The sequence below is a fragment of the Mytilus trossulus genome, chromosome 2, assembly GCF_036588685.1.
Source record: "Mytilus trossulus isolate FHL-02 chromosome 2, PNRI_Mtr1.1.1.hap1, whole genome shotgun sequence".
In the NCBI taxonomy this organism is placed as follows: domain Eukaryota; kingdom Metazoa; phylum Mollusca; class Bivalvia; order Mytilida; family Mytilidae; genus Mytilus; species Mytilus trossulus.
In genome coordinates this window covers 46,068,402-46,083,037 of record NC_086374.1, presented here as the reverse complement: position 1 = coordinate 46,083,037, position 14,636 = coordinate 46,068,402, and positions in this window count along the sequence as shown.

Here is a 14,636-nt window from a genome sequence, read left to right as displayed (position 1 = left end):
ACGCGTCATCACTTTTATATCACAAAAATAGATTTTTGATGTAAAACTATTTTATTTCAAAATATATTGAAGATAAATAATCCATTTAAAAAAAAAAATCACAGAGGGCATATTTATTTAGAGGCAACAGTAATTACCTGATATTCAAATCTCATCAATTCATAATGAAGATACAAATCAAGATTTAAAACAAAAACTGATGGAACCGAATGAACATCGAATCAAACCATCAAATTGAAATATTTACAGCAATAACATCTAATTTGTTATTAAATTTCTGAGGATTAATTCTCGTGAAAGAGTAAATTAAATCTCGTCGATTTTCACGTACTTTTTGTACATTTGTAGACTTATTTCAGAATTTTTTAATTAAAAGTAAGTCTAAACATGTTTAAATAGAGATGCATTTCACAAGCAATGCCTAAACAATTATCAATATCTTCATATCCTGTTATTGTGTTATTGTGGTAAATGATTGTATTCTTGTCTTTAGATTTTGCTAATGTAATTTGTCTATTATATGCCTTCAGGTTTGTCTTTGTGCCATATTTGCTTATTTTTGTGGTAATTAAGATAGAACACAAGTTTGACTGCTGTTCCCCTAATTTTGACATTTCAACCTATTATATGTTTTGTTCACACGTCGATGTCAATATAATGGAAATTTATGCAATAGACATACAAGTGAGAGATTTATCTAGCTTTAAAACCAGGTTTTATCCATTTTCCTTCAATCGAAAATGGCCGTATCAAGTATTATGCCAGTTGTTATCCCATTTGTTTGACGTTTTTGAGCTTTTATTTTCGCCATTTGATTAGGGACTATACGTTTTGAATTTTCATTGAAGTATTTTCATGATTTTACTTTTTGCAATATTTTGCATAACGTTTATAATCCTGGTACCGTTGATAACTATTTGACATTTTTCGTTTTGATTATCTGAATTTTTTTATTTATCTCGTCCAGCTAACTGTTATGATTCAACGACATTGACAAGTTTTATTTAGACGGAACGCATATCCAACTTACCAAATTATGAGCGTGATATATGTCTCTTTTAAAGGGTTTTCATCATTATTTGTTTGTCTTCTTTAAACCAATTTGATTGTTATATTACGGAAGCCCATAGGGGACCTACAAAAAATAAAATTATTTCGTTATCTCAATATATATATCGTTATTTCGATATAATTAAATCGTTATTTCGATATAATTAAATCGTTATCTCGATATATTTATATCGTTATCTCGATAAATATTTATTTCGTTATCTCGATATAATTATATCGTGATCTCGATATTTAAATCGTTATAACGATATTTAAATCGTTATAACGATATTTAAATCGTTATAACGATATATTTATTTCGTTATCTCGATATAATTTCATCGTTATCTCGATATATTTATTTCGTTATCTCGTTATCTCGATATTTAAATCGTTATATCGATATATTTATTTCGTTATCTCGATATAATTACATATAATAATTTATTGCAATTCTTGTCTCGCCTGCGACGAAGGTTGCAGTATGCGAGACATAGGTATTACTATCAGGTGGCGTAAACTATTTGTTTAAAGCTTTATATTTCAGAAGCCAGAAGACCTGTATGCTTCATATCTTGTATGCATATACCTTATGTTACGAAGTTTCCGTCTGTCATATCTCCTTTGTCCCTGACCTCATTTTCATGGTTCAGCGACTGCTTGAAAAAAAAACTTGTTTGTCCTATGAATTTCTCACTTATTATGAGTAATAGGATAACCATATTTGGTATATGGGTTCATTGCAATGTCTTCAAGTCTGTCAGACAAGTTTCACCTGACCTCGACCTCATTTCATGGATCAGTGATCAAGGTTAAAGTTACGTGATTAGGTCCGTTTCTCAAATACTATAAACTAGGTCAACCATATGTGGTGTATGGAATTACTAAAACGGGTACATGTCAGTCTGGCAGGTTTCATTTGACCTTGACCTCATTTTCATGGTTCATTGGTTATTGTATTTTTTTATTTATTTTTTAGTCTGTTTTTTTAGTACTTTAAGCAACAGTTCAACTACAAATGTATATTAGGTGTATGTTATTACTGTAATGGGAACATTATCTAGTCTGTTTTTTTAGTACTTTAAGCAACAGTTCAACTACAAATGTATATTAGGTGTATGTTATTACTGTAATAGGAACATTATCTAGTCTGTTTTTTTAGTACTTTAAGCAACAGTTCAACTACAAATGTATATTAGGTGTATGTTATTACTGTAATGGGAACATTATCTAAGGCAGAAAAAATCTTCATATCATCAACAACCTTCCTTCTTGTGTTTTATGATAAGCTTAATTAGCCCACATGTGCCGATGGGCTGCGCCACCTTTTTATTATTCTTATTTAATTCTTATAATACTTAATTTAACTTTAACTATAATAACACTATTATTAGTGCAATTAAATGAAATAATGAAAAATGTTTTCAAATAAAAATTAAACATGACGACGAATAGTGATCCCTATATGTCGCTTCTGCGTGCGCAGGCGACATATAATGAGGGTCTACCCAACAAGCGCATGTGAATCAGTCTGCGACATTTCTAAACGATGGCAGGGTTCACCTGACATCCACCTCATTTCATGGATCAGTGATCAAGGTTAAAGTAACATGATTAGGTCCGTTTCTCAGATACTATAAGCAGTAGGTCAGCTATACGTGGTGTATGGAATGATTGTGAGGGGTACATGTCAGTCTGGCAGGTTTCATCTGACCTTGACCTCATTTTCACGGTTCATTGATCAATGTTAAGTTTTTGTGTTTTGGTCTGTTTTTCTAATACTATAAGCCATAGGTCAACTATATTTGGTGTATGGGATGATTGTAAGGTGTACATGTCTGTCTGGCAGGGTTCATCTGACCTTGACCTCATTTTCATGGTTCATTGGTCAATGTTAAGTCTTCATGGTTTGGTCTTTTTCTTGTATACTATAAGCAATAGGTCAACTATGTTTGGTGTATGGAATGATTGTAAGGTGTACATGTCTGTCTGGCAGGGTTCATCTGACCTTGACCTTATTTTCATGGTTCATTGGTTAGTGTTTAGTTTTCCTGTTTTAGTCTCCTTCTTAGATACTATAAGCAATAGGTCAACTTTATGTGATGGATGGAATGATTGTAAGGTGAACATGTCTGTCTGTCTTGTTTTATATGACCTTGATCTCATTTTCATGGATCAATGATAATTTTAAGTTTATATTATATGTGATACTTGTAGTGAAACTTTATCTTTAGGACTATCAATATTAAACCAATCATGGTTAGTAAAGCAGGCGAGACATTTCAGTGTGTGCACTCTTGTTTAACGAATCCACTACAAAGTAGCAACAGGACCTATATAGTGAACACCTATATCAAGTTTGGTTCGATTCTGATTAGTGATTCTCAAAAAGGGAGATGCAAATGTGGTTTTCCATAGGGTTTCAATGCAAATTTTGACCTCCGCTAGTGGCCAGACAGTTTGAATTTCGGATCGGCTCAAAAAGTAACAACACTTGTTAAGGACTTTGGTAAGAACATATTAACTTATAATTAGATTCAATCAAATCAATTCAGTAGTTATAGAAAACTCTAGAAAATCGACCAAACAGAATGTTCAAAGTCCCCTGGTGGACGTACGTACGGACGGGCGGACGGACAAGGGTAACACTATATGCCAGAATACCCATAGTGGTTCCAAAGAAGATTTTTAAACTAAACGGTTAATGGACGGAAGACGGATGCATGATGATGGCATTGGCTGAGGCTCATGTGATTCTTCAGATGAGGTGCAACAAAACACAAACCAACATATAAATATAAAAAAAGAAGATGTGGTATGATTGCCAATGAGACAACTCGCCACAAGAGACCAAATGACTCAGAAATTAACAGATATAGGTCACCGTACGGCCTTCAACAATGAACAAAGCCCATACCGCATAGTCAGCTATAAAAGGCCCCGAAATCACAAATGTAAAACAATTCAAACTAGAAAACTAACGGCCTACTTAATGTACAAAAAAATGAACGAAAAACAAATATGTAACACAGCAACAAACGACAACCACTGAATTACAGGCCCCTGACTTGGGACAGGCACATACATACTTAATGTGGCGGGGTGAACCATGTTAGCGGGATCCCAACCCTCCCCTTTTTTTTCAAGCAGTCACTGAACCATGAAAATGAGGTCAGGGACAAAGGAGATATGACAGACGGAAACTTCGTACCATAAGGTATTTGCATACAAGATATGAAGCATACAGGTCTTCTGGCTTCTGATATATAAAGCTTTAAACAAATAGTTTACGCCACCTGATAGTAATACCTATGTCTCGCATACTGCAACTTTCGTTGCAGCCGAGACAAAAATTGCAATTATATGTAATTATATCGAGATAACGAAATAAATATATCGATATAACGATTTAAATATCGAGATAACGAGATAACGAAATAAATATATCGAGATAACGATGAAATTATATCGAGATAACGAAATAAATATATCGATATAACGATTTAAATATCGAGATAACGATATAATTATATCGAGATAACGAAATAAATATTTATCGAGATAACGATATAAATATATCGAGATAACGATTTAATTATATCGAAATAACGATTTAATTTAATCGAAATAACGATATATATATTGAGATAACGAAATAATTTATTTTTTTTGTATGGGCTTCCGTATTATATAAATGCTCAGATGAATAATTTCTGATTAAAGACTTCACAAATTAAGTATATTCTAATTTCTTTATTTTTTGTAACTTGAAAACGAATGAAATAAAGTTGAGAATTGAAATGGAGATAACAATCCGACCATTTCATTTTAATACATTCGTTCTAAAATAACTTTAAACAAGATTACATTTGACAGGTACTAAGTAAAATAAGTGCCCACCCAGATTGTTGAATCTCTTTGAAGTTCGAAAAGATAAGTATTAACACACGCATTGCTTCTTTAAAGCTATTCAAATTTAATTTTACTTAGAGAAAGGGGCATGATTTAGCATGAAAGCGAAATAGTAAAATGATAATTTGTTTTAAACAGTCATTTTGATTAATTTTTGTCAAAATTATCTAAAAAACATTGCTACTGAATTATTAATTTGCAAGTGAATAATTCGACCTAATTGAATACGTATTCCTGTTGCCTTCGTTATAATCCCTTAGTTAGAGATGGAATACACTTGCACTTGACATGTTCAGCTTTTGAAAGGAAAAGATTGAAAACTTTCAAAGTGAAACAATAGTAAACCATTCGGTCAACTGATTCGATCCACATAACCCTATTCTCATACAGATAAAAACGATGATTAACCTTTTGTTTTCCCGATGATATGAATTCAAACAGAAAAAAGAAAAATCAAAATGCACGTGTTTGCTATCAATTTATATCTTTATTTAGCTATATATAGGTTTATAGGTAAAGGAAGATGTGGTATAAATGCTAATGAGACAACTCTCCATCAATTTAACAAACTTTAACAATAAACCATTATAGATCAAGGTACGGCCTTCAACACGGAGGCCTTGGCTTACACCGATCAACAAGCTATAAAAGGCCCCACAATTTCAAGTGTAAAACCATTCAAACGGGAAAACCAACGGTATAATCAATATATATCTAAAAAAAACGAGAAACGAGAAACACGTATGCATTACATAAAAAATGAAAACTACTGTACATCAGATTCCTGACTTAGGATTGGTGCAAACATTTGCAAAGGGATCAAACGTTTTAATGATACCAAACCTTCTCCCCTTTACTGAGACAATAGAACAACATCACAACATAGAAAAACACACTATAAAATATCAATTTGAAGGCTTAACTCTATAAAAAAACGTACATCAACGCACTACGAACGAAAAAAATTGAGATTCGATACCTGAATGCATATACATAGTTGATAAACTTATTAGGGATAAATAGTTGAGGTCAAAATTAGATAGACAAGTTTAAACAAAGCTATTGTAAGATATCACTGTGAAATATTGAACAATTTATACAATCCTCATTTTTGAACATTTATATATTGGTTTAAATTACCGTCGGCAGTCTTCGGAAGTCAAATTGATGGTTGATTTAATTGCGTTTAAACTGAAATACACACGAAATGATGTTATATATTATCGAGTTCATGCATGTTTATATTATACTTTCTATAATTAAGATAAATGGTTTAGTACATTATAAATCAGATATTTTTGTCAAATCGGTGAACATCAATTTTGGCAGCTAATGAACTTTAAAGAACACGTACGTGCATAAAGAAAGTGTATATCGAAACTTAACAAACACACCAGAAAAGAATGTGTAGCTACTTAGTTTTCCAAATGAATTAAAACACAAGTTTCATTCCTGTACTTTTCGAATTATTTGTTTTAGACATTGAGAACCTTTTCGGTACCACGCTGTTAAATTTCTAATATAAATACGACGTTATAAGTGGGCGTTACAGACAAATGTTTACCTAATATGACCTAGTCAATTAATGACCTGAGCGCGCCAAGAAATTGTCTCCGTTCTGTTATGAATTCAATGACATTTGGCTTCTGCCCATTCTTATGTCATTATCTATTTCTTACTTTTGAAACAGTGAAATATTTGTATTCTACATGTGTTTAAAGATGATTGATGCACTATGCCTTATTAGTATCTTATTCATATTGTAACCGTAGAAAAGTATATGATTCTTATGTAATGATTAATGACCAAGAAGTTGTCTGACTATTGGCATCAATCTTTCTTTAAAGATTTTCAAATGCATGTCTCCTTTTTTTAAATCTTTTTTCAGATCTTGATAAACACTCAGATGAATTAATGCTGATTATATTTTGCTTGCTTCCATTTTCATATCAATCTTTCGAAGTATTACTTTTTAAACAATGAAAGAATACTTGTAAAATTGTAATTTCTACATCAGTCTAATGATGTATACATAATATAACTTAAAGTTTTTATTTATTGTGAAATCGAAGTTGCAGAACTGCAACGTCGATAAATATTTGAGAAGACAATCTTTCAAGTATATATTATTGTATAATGATGGATTACCAGGCATTTGTCTGGTTATTTGTTATGCTCTATCCTTTGGGAATTTTCAATTACATTCGTTGAAAGTCAATCGATATCACGCATTCTAGTTTTAATAAAACTTGATCTAATTGAAAACCCTCTAATGTGGATAAATTGTGAAATAAATGCATGTTATTGTTTAATTATTTGTGATATAGTTATTACAATTTGTTGAGGTATGACAAATATCAAATTTTCATCGGTTTACTGCATCTAGGGATCTCTAAACAGAAATTATATAAATAGGAAGAAACAATATACGTCTGCATTTCACAGAATTCAGGAGAAAAGACGATTTTTAAATTATCAAGAGATAACGTAAAATCAATTAATATTTAAATTGTATTCTAATATAATTTTCTCACTCATAAACCAACTTTAATTTTAGCAATTTGTTCATTTGATGGAACTTACAATTGATTTTCAAAGATCTTCTGACGCGTGAAAAAAAAAAAAAATGAAATAAAACTGCTATTATCCTTTGATTGGTCATAAGTTGTTATTTCCCGATGGATTTCGAATGTAAACATTGACAATTTAACCCAACCACAAATATCATGTCTTATATTCAAAATCGATTTTTAACCGTTATATTAAAAGAAACATAAGATAAAAATCCGATCATGAATGATTGCCAATGAAACAAACGACAAAGTTAGATCAGCGAATAGCCTTTAGCATTGATCAATTCTTATTCAATATAGCGACAAAAAATATATGAAAAGACTCGAAATAACAAATGTAAAACAATTCAAACTAGAAATGACAAATATAAAACAATTCAAACTAGAAATGACAAATATAAAACAATTCAAACTAGAAATGACAAATATAAAACAATTCAAACTAGAAATGACAAATATAAAGCAATTCAAACTAGAAATGACAAATATAAAACAATTCGAACTAGAAATGACAAATATAAAACAATTCAAACAAGAAAACTTATAGTCTGATTTCTGGACGAAACAATAATCGATCAACAAGTATTAGTAACAGTAACAAACGCCAACCACGGAATCACGTATACTTCTGACCCCAGGGCCGCCACATACAGAATGTGGTGGTAACAAACGCCAACCACGGAATCACGTATACTTCTGATCTCGGGCCGCCACATACAGAATGTGGGGGATTCTAACAGGTAAGTTTACATCCAACCCTCCACAGAGAACAAAATAATACAGGTACAAAAGAGTAAATAACAATTAACGAATTAACAAATATTAACAACAGCAACAAACGAAAACCATTCAATTAAAGTCTCTTGACTTGTGATAGACATATACAAATGTTGCAAGGTTTCATATGTTCTGCCGATGTGAAACCCTGTCCTTGACTTTGAATTGTGCTGCAACACAAACAAACAAAAAATTAAATCAACTTAAAAAGTCTACGTCATTTGTTCACTGGTAGAGAAGAGTTTCTCGTTAGCAATAATGCCATATCTACTTATTTCTTTATTTACTCATCAGATCAACAATTATTATAAATTTATCACTAAAGACACAAAGTATTATTATATACTAGTATCTAATCTGGAGTAATTGTTTGGGATCTGGGTTTAACCTGTTTATAGGGGATCGACACGCAATATAATGTCATATAAAGTTCACACGTATATGTTACAATATGTGATTAACAAAATTGAGGAGAAATGTGGATACTTTTCACATTAAAAGTATAAACAACTATAACTGGGAGATGGCTTAATTCAACCATACAAGTACTAGTGTACTACACATGGTACCTCCATGATACAACAAAGTGAAAATGAACAAGTTCATCTCGTGCTGACATTTCCTTGATCTTAAATATATCTTTAGATGATAAAACATAGGAACACTTATCAATTCATTCGTTCATAGTTTGATTGATACTTATTTGAAGAAATAACACATAATACTAATGAGCAATCTTCAAATACTTAAATGAGAAATGAGATTGGTCCGTTTGAAAGGTTTTTTCTCTGTTCACACTTTGATAGACAATGTTATCAAAACTACTTGCCTAACGTATGCAAACATTAGATGTAGATTTCACAGATGTGTTCCAATGCGATACATATGAATGGATTTAGGGTTCCAGGAAAATTGAAATTAAAACACAAAAATAACAAATGTGTTAGTTAAGAAAGAAACCGATTAAAAACGTGTTATTCTTAATGTAATTTATGTTGAAATAAGGTCCGGGTCCCCTGTTGGTTCGCCTTTACACTGCCTCAAAAACTTTACATAAAATGCTTCGGAATCAAATTCAGTAAGTGAGTTTTCCATATTAATAACATTTCGAAAAAAATGTATGTATTCCTATACATCAAGTACAAGGAGCACATCGTAATTATCCTTACATCTGGTAAATAAAGGCAACAGTAGTATGCCGATGTTCTAAACTCATAAATCGATAGATACTGTTTACATAATTGTGTATACATTATATTAATCATGTTGAATGAAATAAAAATATCATTTTATTTCAAATATAAGTAAAAAGTGATCAAACTATTACTGAATATCCGATATTTGTACCATTTTGTGGTTATTCATGATAAAATAAAATATAGTAAAAAGGCTTTTGTTGCATATTATTGAATATCAAACTTGCAAATCAATGTTAAAGCTATAGTAATATCGTAAAAAATGGGTTATAATGATATTGGAAAACATTCCAGATCTCATGGGACTATCGAGAAACTACAACGTAATAGTATTGCATTCTGATATTATATACACAGAGTTAGCAAAGGTACCAGAATCATAACTTAATACACAAGACGCGCGTTTCGTCTACATCAAACTTCTCAGTTACTCTAAGATCAAAATAGTTATAAAGCCAAACAAGTACAAAGTTGAAGATCATTGAGGATCAAACATTCTCAAAAGTTGTGCCAAATTACGGCTAAGGTTATCTATGACTGTATAAAGAAAATCCTTAGTTTTTCGAAAGATTCAAAGTTTTGTAAACATGCATTTTTGGCTCTCAATAATGACGACTTCAGTATGTATATTAATGAAATTTATCCTGGTGAACTCACTTTAAATAAAGCTAATACTAACAATGACCACTGCCCTTTCCTCGATCTTGATATCTATATCACTAACGGAAAGCTGAATACTAAAATTTATGATAAAAGGGATGATTTTTCATTTCCTATCGTTAATTATCCGTTTTTAGATGGTGACGTTCCCTTGTCACCATCTTACGGTGTTTATATATCTCAACTTGTACGATTCGCTCGTGTATGTAACAATGTTTTAGATTTTAACGAGAGAAATTTATGTATTACTGAAAAATTATTACACCAGGGTTTTCGATATCACAAACTAGTCAAAACATTTACTAAATTTTATCATCGGTATAAAGACATCATTCGAAAATATAGCTCAACATGCAGACTTTTTATACGTTCAGGTATTTCACATCCAATTTTTTATGGAAATATTCTTTATAAAGCACAAAGGTGTCAGTATTCACCTCATAAACTTACAAAACCTTTGAATAGACTTATTAAGAAGGGATATAATTACGATACTGTTGTCAAGTCATTAAAGATTGCATATTTTGGAGTTAATATTGAGTCACTGATAAGGTCTTTGCGTCGGAACTAAACACATTTATTCTAAAAACAGTTGTTGGCATGACACGGGTTATGTTCTTCTCATATATGTTATGATGGTATGATACTAAACCCCTTACGGGAAGGATTGTGCCTGATGTTCATATGATGAAATCATAATCTTTCAGTCAGTTTAATTGAAGTCTGGAGCTGGCATGTCAGTTAACTGCTAGTAGTCTGTTGTTATTTATGTATTATTGTCATTTTGTTTATTTTCTTTGGTTACATCTTCTGACATCAGACTCGGACTTCTCTTGAACTGAATTTTAATGTGCGTATTGTTATGCTTTTACTTTTCTACACTGGTTAGAGGTATAGGGGGAGGGTTGAGATCTCACAAACATGTTTAACCCCGCCGCATTTTTGCGCCTGTCCCAAGTCAGGAACCTCTGGCCTTTGTTAGTCTTGTATTATTTAAATTTTAGTTTCTTGTGTACAATTTGGAAATTAGTATGGCGTTCATTATCACTGAACTAGTATATATTTGTTTAGGGGCCAGCTGAAGGACGCCTCCGGGTGCGGGAATTTCTCGCTACATTGAAGACCTGTTGGTGACCTTCTGCTGTTGTATTTTTTTATTTTGGTCGGGTTGTTGTCTCTTTGACACATTCCCCATTTCCATTCTCAATTTTATTTTATAATGTATAAAAATAACCATATAATTGATATTCATGGCAACATCGAAGTGCTGACTACTGGGCTGGTTGTAATATAGCTAGTTAGGCAATAAGTATACGTTCCAGAAGATGACTTCTTCTACTTTATCGACAAGTTGTGTAAAGATATCAATTTCTGTTAATTTAATGACGAGAAATAAACACTTTGTTTCCGTAGTCTCGCGTTACAAGGTCGAGAACAGCTAAGGAGATCATTCAGAAAGGTGATGAGAAAATAAATAAGTGAAAAGATCCCAACAAATGCTAGTTATCTGTAAGTCGATCATTTAAAACAGTTATTGATATTTACTACAGTTTTAAAGAAAATAAAGAAACACCTGCCTCAAAAAATAAAAGAAACAAGAATCTGAAGGAAAAGTTACAATTTCATGTTTTGAACTGAAAATAAAAAAAATAATAATATCACTAAATACATTAAAGTACAGAAGTGTGTAGTTGTGGTTCGAAAGAAATGTACTTTTTTTTAATTTCAGACTATACATAATGCATTATAATCTTTCAGGTAGCACAATACAAAGATATTTTACTTCCAACCACTCCCCTTTGAAATGCTAAAACTTTCTTATGAATGCATAAAAAATAATAAAAGAGGTATATATAGATATATAAAAGATTAATCTTTTAAATGAATGCAATATTTTCATTATGCAATCATTATGCAATCAATTATTATGTAATTAGTGGCAAAATCTGGGTAAGTTCACTTGAATGAATTTAGCTCTATCATCCCTTTAACTATGCAGAAAATTTTAACGAAATCTTAATCAAAACATAATGGGCTTCAAAAGGGTGTCTCAGATTGTTTCTATGTTATTCCATTCTCTCATAAATCTCTAATAAGTGTAACCACCTAACCATATAAAAGAAGATAATGTTAAATTAGGTGTAAAATGTGTTCTATACATTCTATCTGAAATCTGAGACACCCTTTTGTAGATAATGGCCATAGGAACAACATACTATAAAACCAACCCTCTAGAGATACCTATGCAGCAGCTAATTTCATTTGAAAGTTGAAACTATTTAAGACATAGTTAACATTACAATTGGTTACATAATTGTTGCATAATACTAACATTGCATTAATGTGAAAGAGTAATTTGTTAGCTATCCAAAACTACCCCTTTTATAAATTTTCAAGCATTATTAAGAAAGTTACAGCATTTTAAAACTTTAGAGTTGGAGTTATGAAATCTTTGTATTGTGATACCTCAAGCAACATCAAATGCGATAATGTACTGTTTTTATCTATGACGAAATTAAAATAACTTTTGGTTATAAAATATTAATTAAAACGTAAAGGCCAAAAATATTATAGTACATATTTAAGATGAATCCGTCGTACAAAAGTTCATAAACACAATTATGTTGAAGTACTTATTTGATATTGGACACTTATGAACAGAGGTTAGAAAGTAGTACGATTGTTAAAGCATTGACCCCGTTAATGACGAAACACTCAGCTCATATGAAAACATTGCCACATATTTAAAAAGGATATGATGAAAAATAATTAATTGATAGACTCATTATTATTTTCTTAACGTCCAGTGTCAGATACCCAGCCTCATTAGAAAAAAAAGTCATTATAAAGCCCGAACAGTGCAAAAAAATTTCGTGCACACTCATAGTTAGACCACTATTGAAATACGAAGTTGAATTTGATATCCAAACACCTGATATAATCGTGCTGCAAGATTCAAGAAATATTAATACAACTCTAGAGAAGCAGGATGCGTCACACACATAATCTCTCAATGAAAATTACAACTCCTCCAAAAAAGAACAAGCACAACATTGTTTGTTTCTAAATCATATAACAATCTATATAGTGAAACAAACAAAAAGCGAAGTAATACTATTTCTTTGCAAAGAACATTAGCAATACTAGTCATATTAATTTATGGGCATACATACACTTGAAGGAGTCAGAAACGCCCTTCAACAGTTTGGCTATTTTCTTTCAAGTTTGTCAAACATTGCGATCAGTTTTTGCACTGTGTACCTGTATCAATATTTTGGCATGTTGAGAGAAAGTAAACAAATTATACAATATCTCTAATGAGAAAAAGGGTAGGGAAGAAATGGGACCAATTTCTGTGTATTTTACCCCCTCATAGGTCAACTCGTAACGCGTTGTTTATATTTACTCATGTTTGAATATTAAATAGTATATATACAAAAATGTCATTGATAAATTTATTCAAAACTTGCAATCTGTGGTATACATTTTTTTTAATACAATATAGGAAATTCTGCACGTATTTGTAAAATAATGCATTCAAAAATACAATAGTTATTAACCTAAAACCTGTATCTAAAATGCGATATGCAGATTTCTTTACTGTTGTTTACCTCAAACAATGAAATATCACTTAATTTCACGCTTTTGGGTGTTGAATGCCAATGTGTAAAAGATCTGAACCTTATGAAAGGAATTTAAAATTACATCAAAATCTGTCACCGATCAACTTCGTCTAAAGAAGTCGAATCATAAGTTTCTTTATAATTTGTAATTCTATAAATGGATGTTTGTTTTAAATCATGTTAAGACCGAAGTGCTGACTACCGACCTGATGATAGACTGATAACCCACCAGCAGCGACTTGACTCAGTGCTGAAAAAACAAAAACAAAACTTAATGAATTAAATGAGTAACAAGCGCTTTCTGTGTTTTTTCTTCATTAGGTACGCTTAATGCCGAATATATGAAACAAAATGTTGGTAAGAAGCATTTAGATAGATGCAATTTCTTATATTACAAAACATTTATAATTGCATGCCATAACAACTATATCTTTCACTGATACTACTTAGTAGTTCATGTATTTATATAACATGACATCTGTTTTGATAATACAGCTAAAAAGAGCTAAAATATGAGACTGACAATAATTTCGCTGTACAAAAAGCTTATAGAATATACCGTTAGTCATGAGGTACGAGCACGTTGTTTTCTTGGAAAACTGTTATGTCCAATATCTTGTGTGATATTCACAGCTTATCACATATTAATTTTCTAATCAATGATTTAAAATAATAGGGATAAATTAACCCTTAAACGCATGATTACCCTTTACTTTTGTGAAGCTGTAAATAAATTTAGCAAATTTGACAGGGTAGGATAAGGATAATTTGAGATAGATTCATTGTTAATCAAATGGTGAAATATTGTATAACGAGATATTACTGTATGACAGCTTTCGTTAACT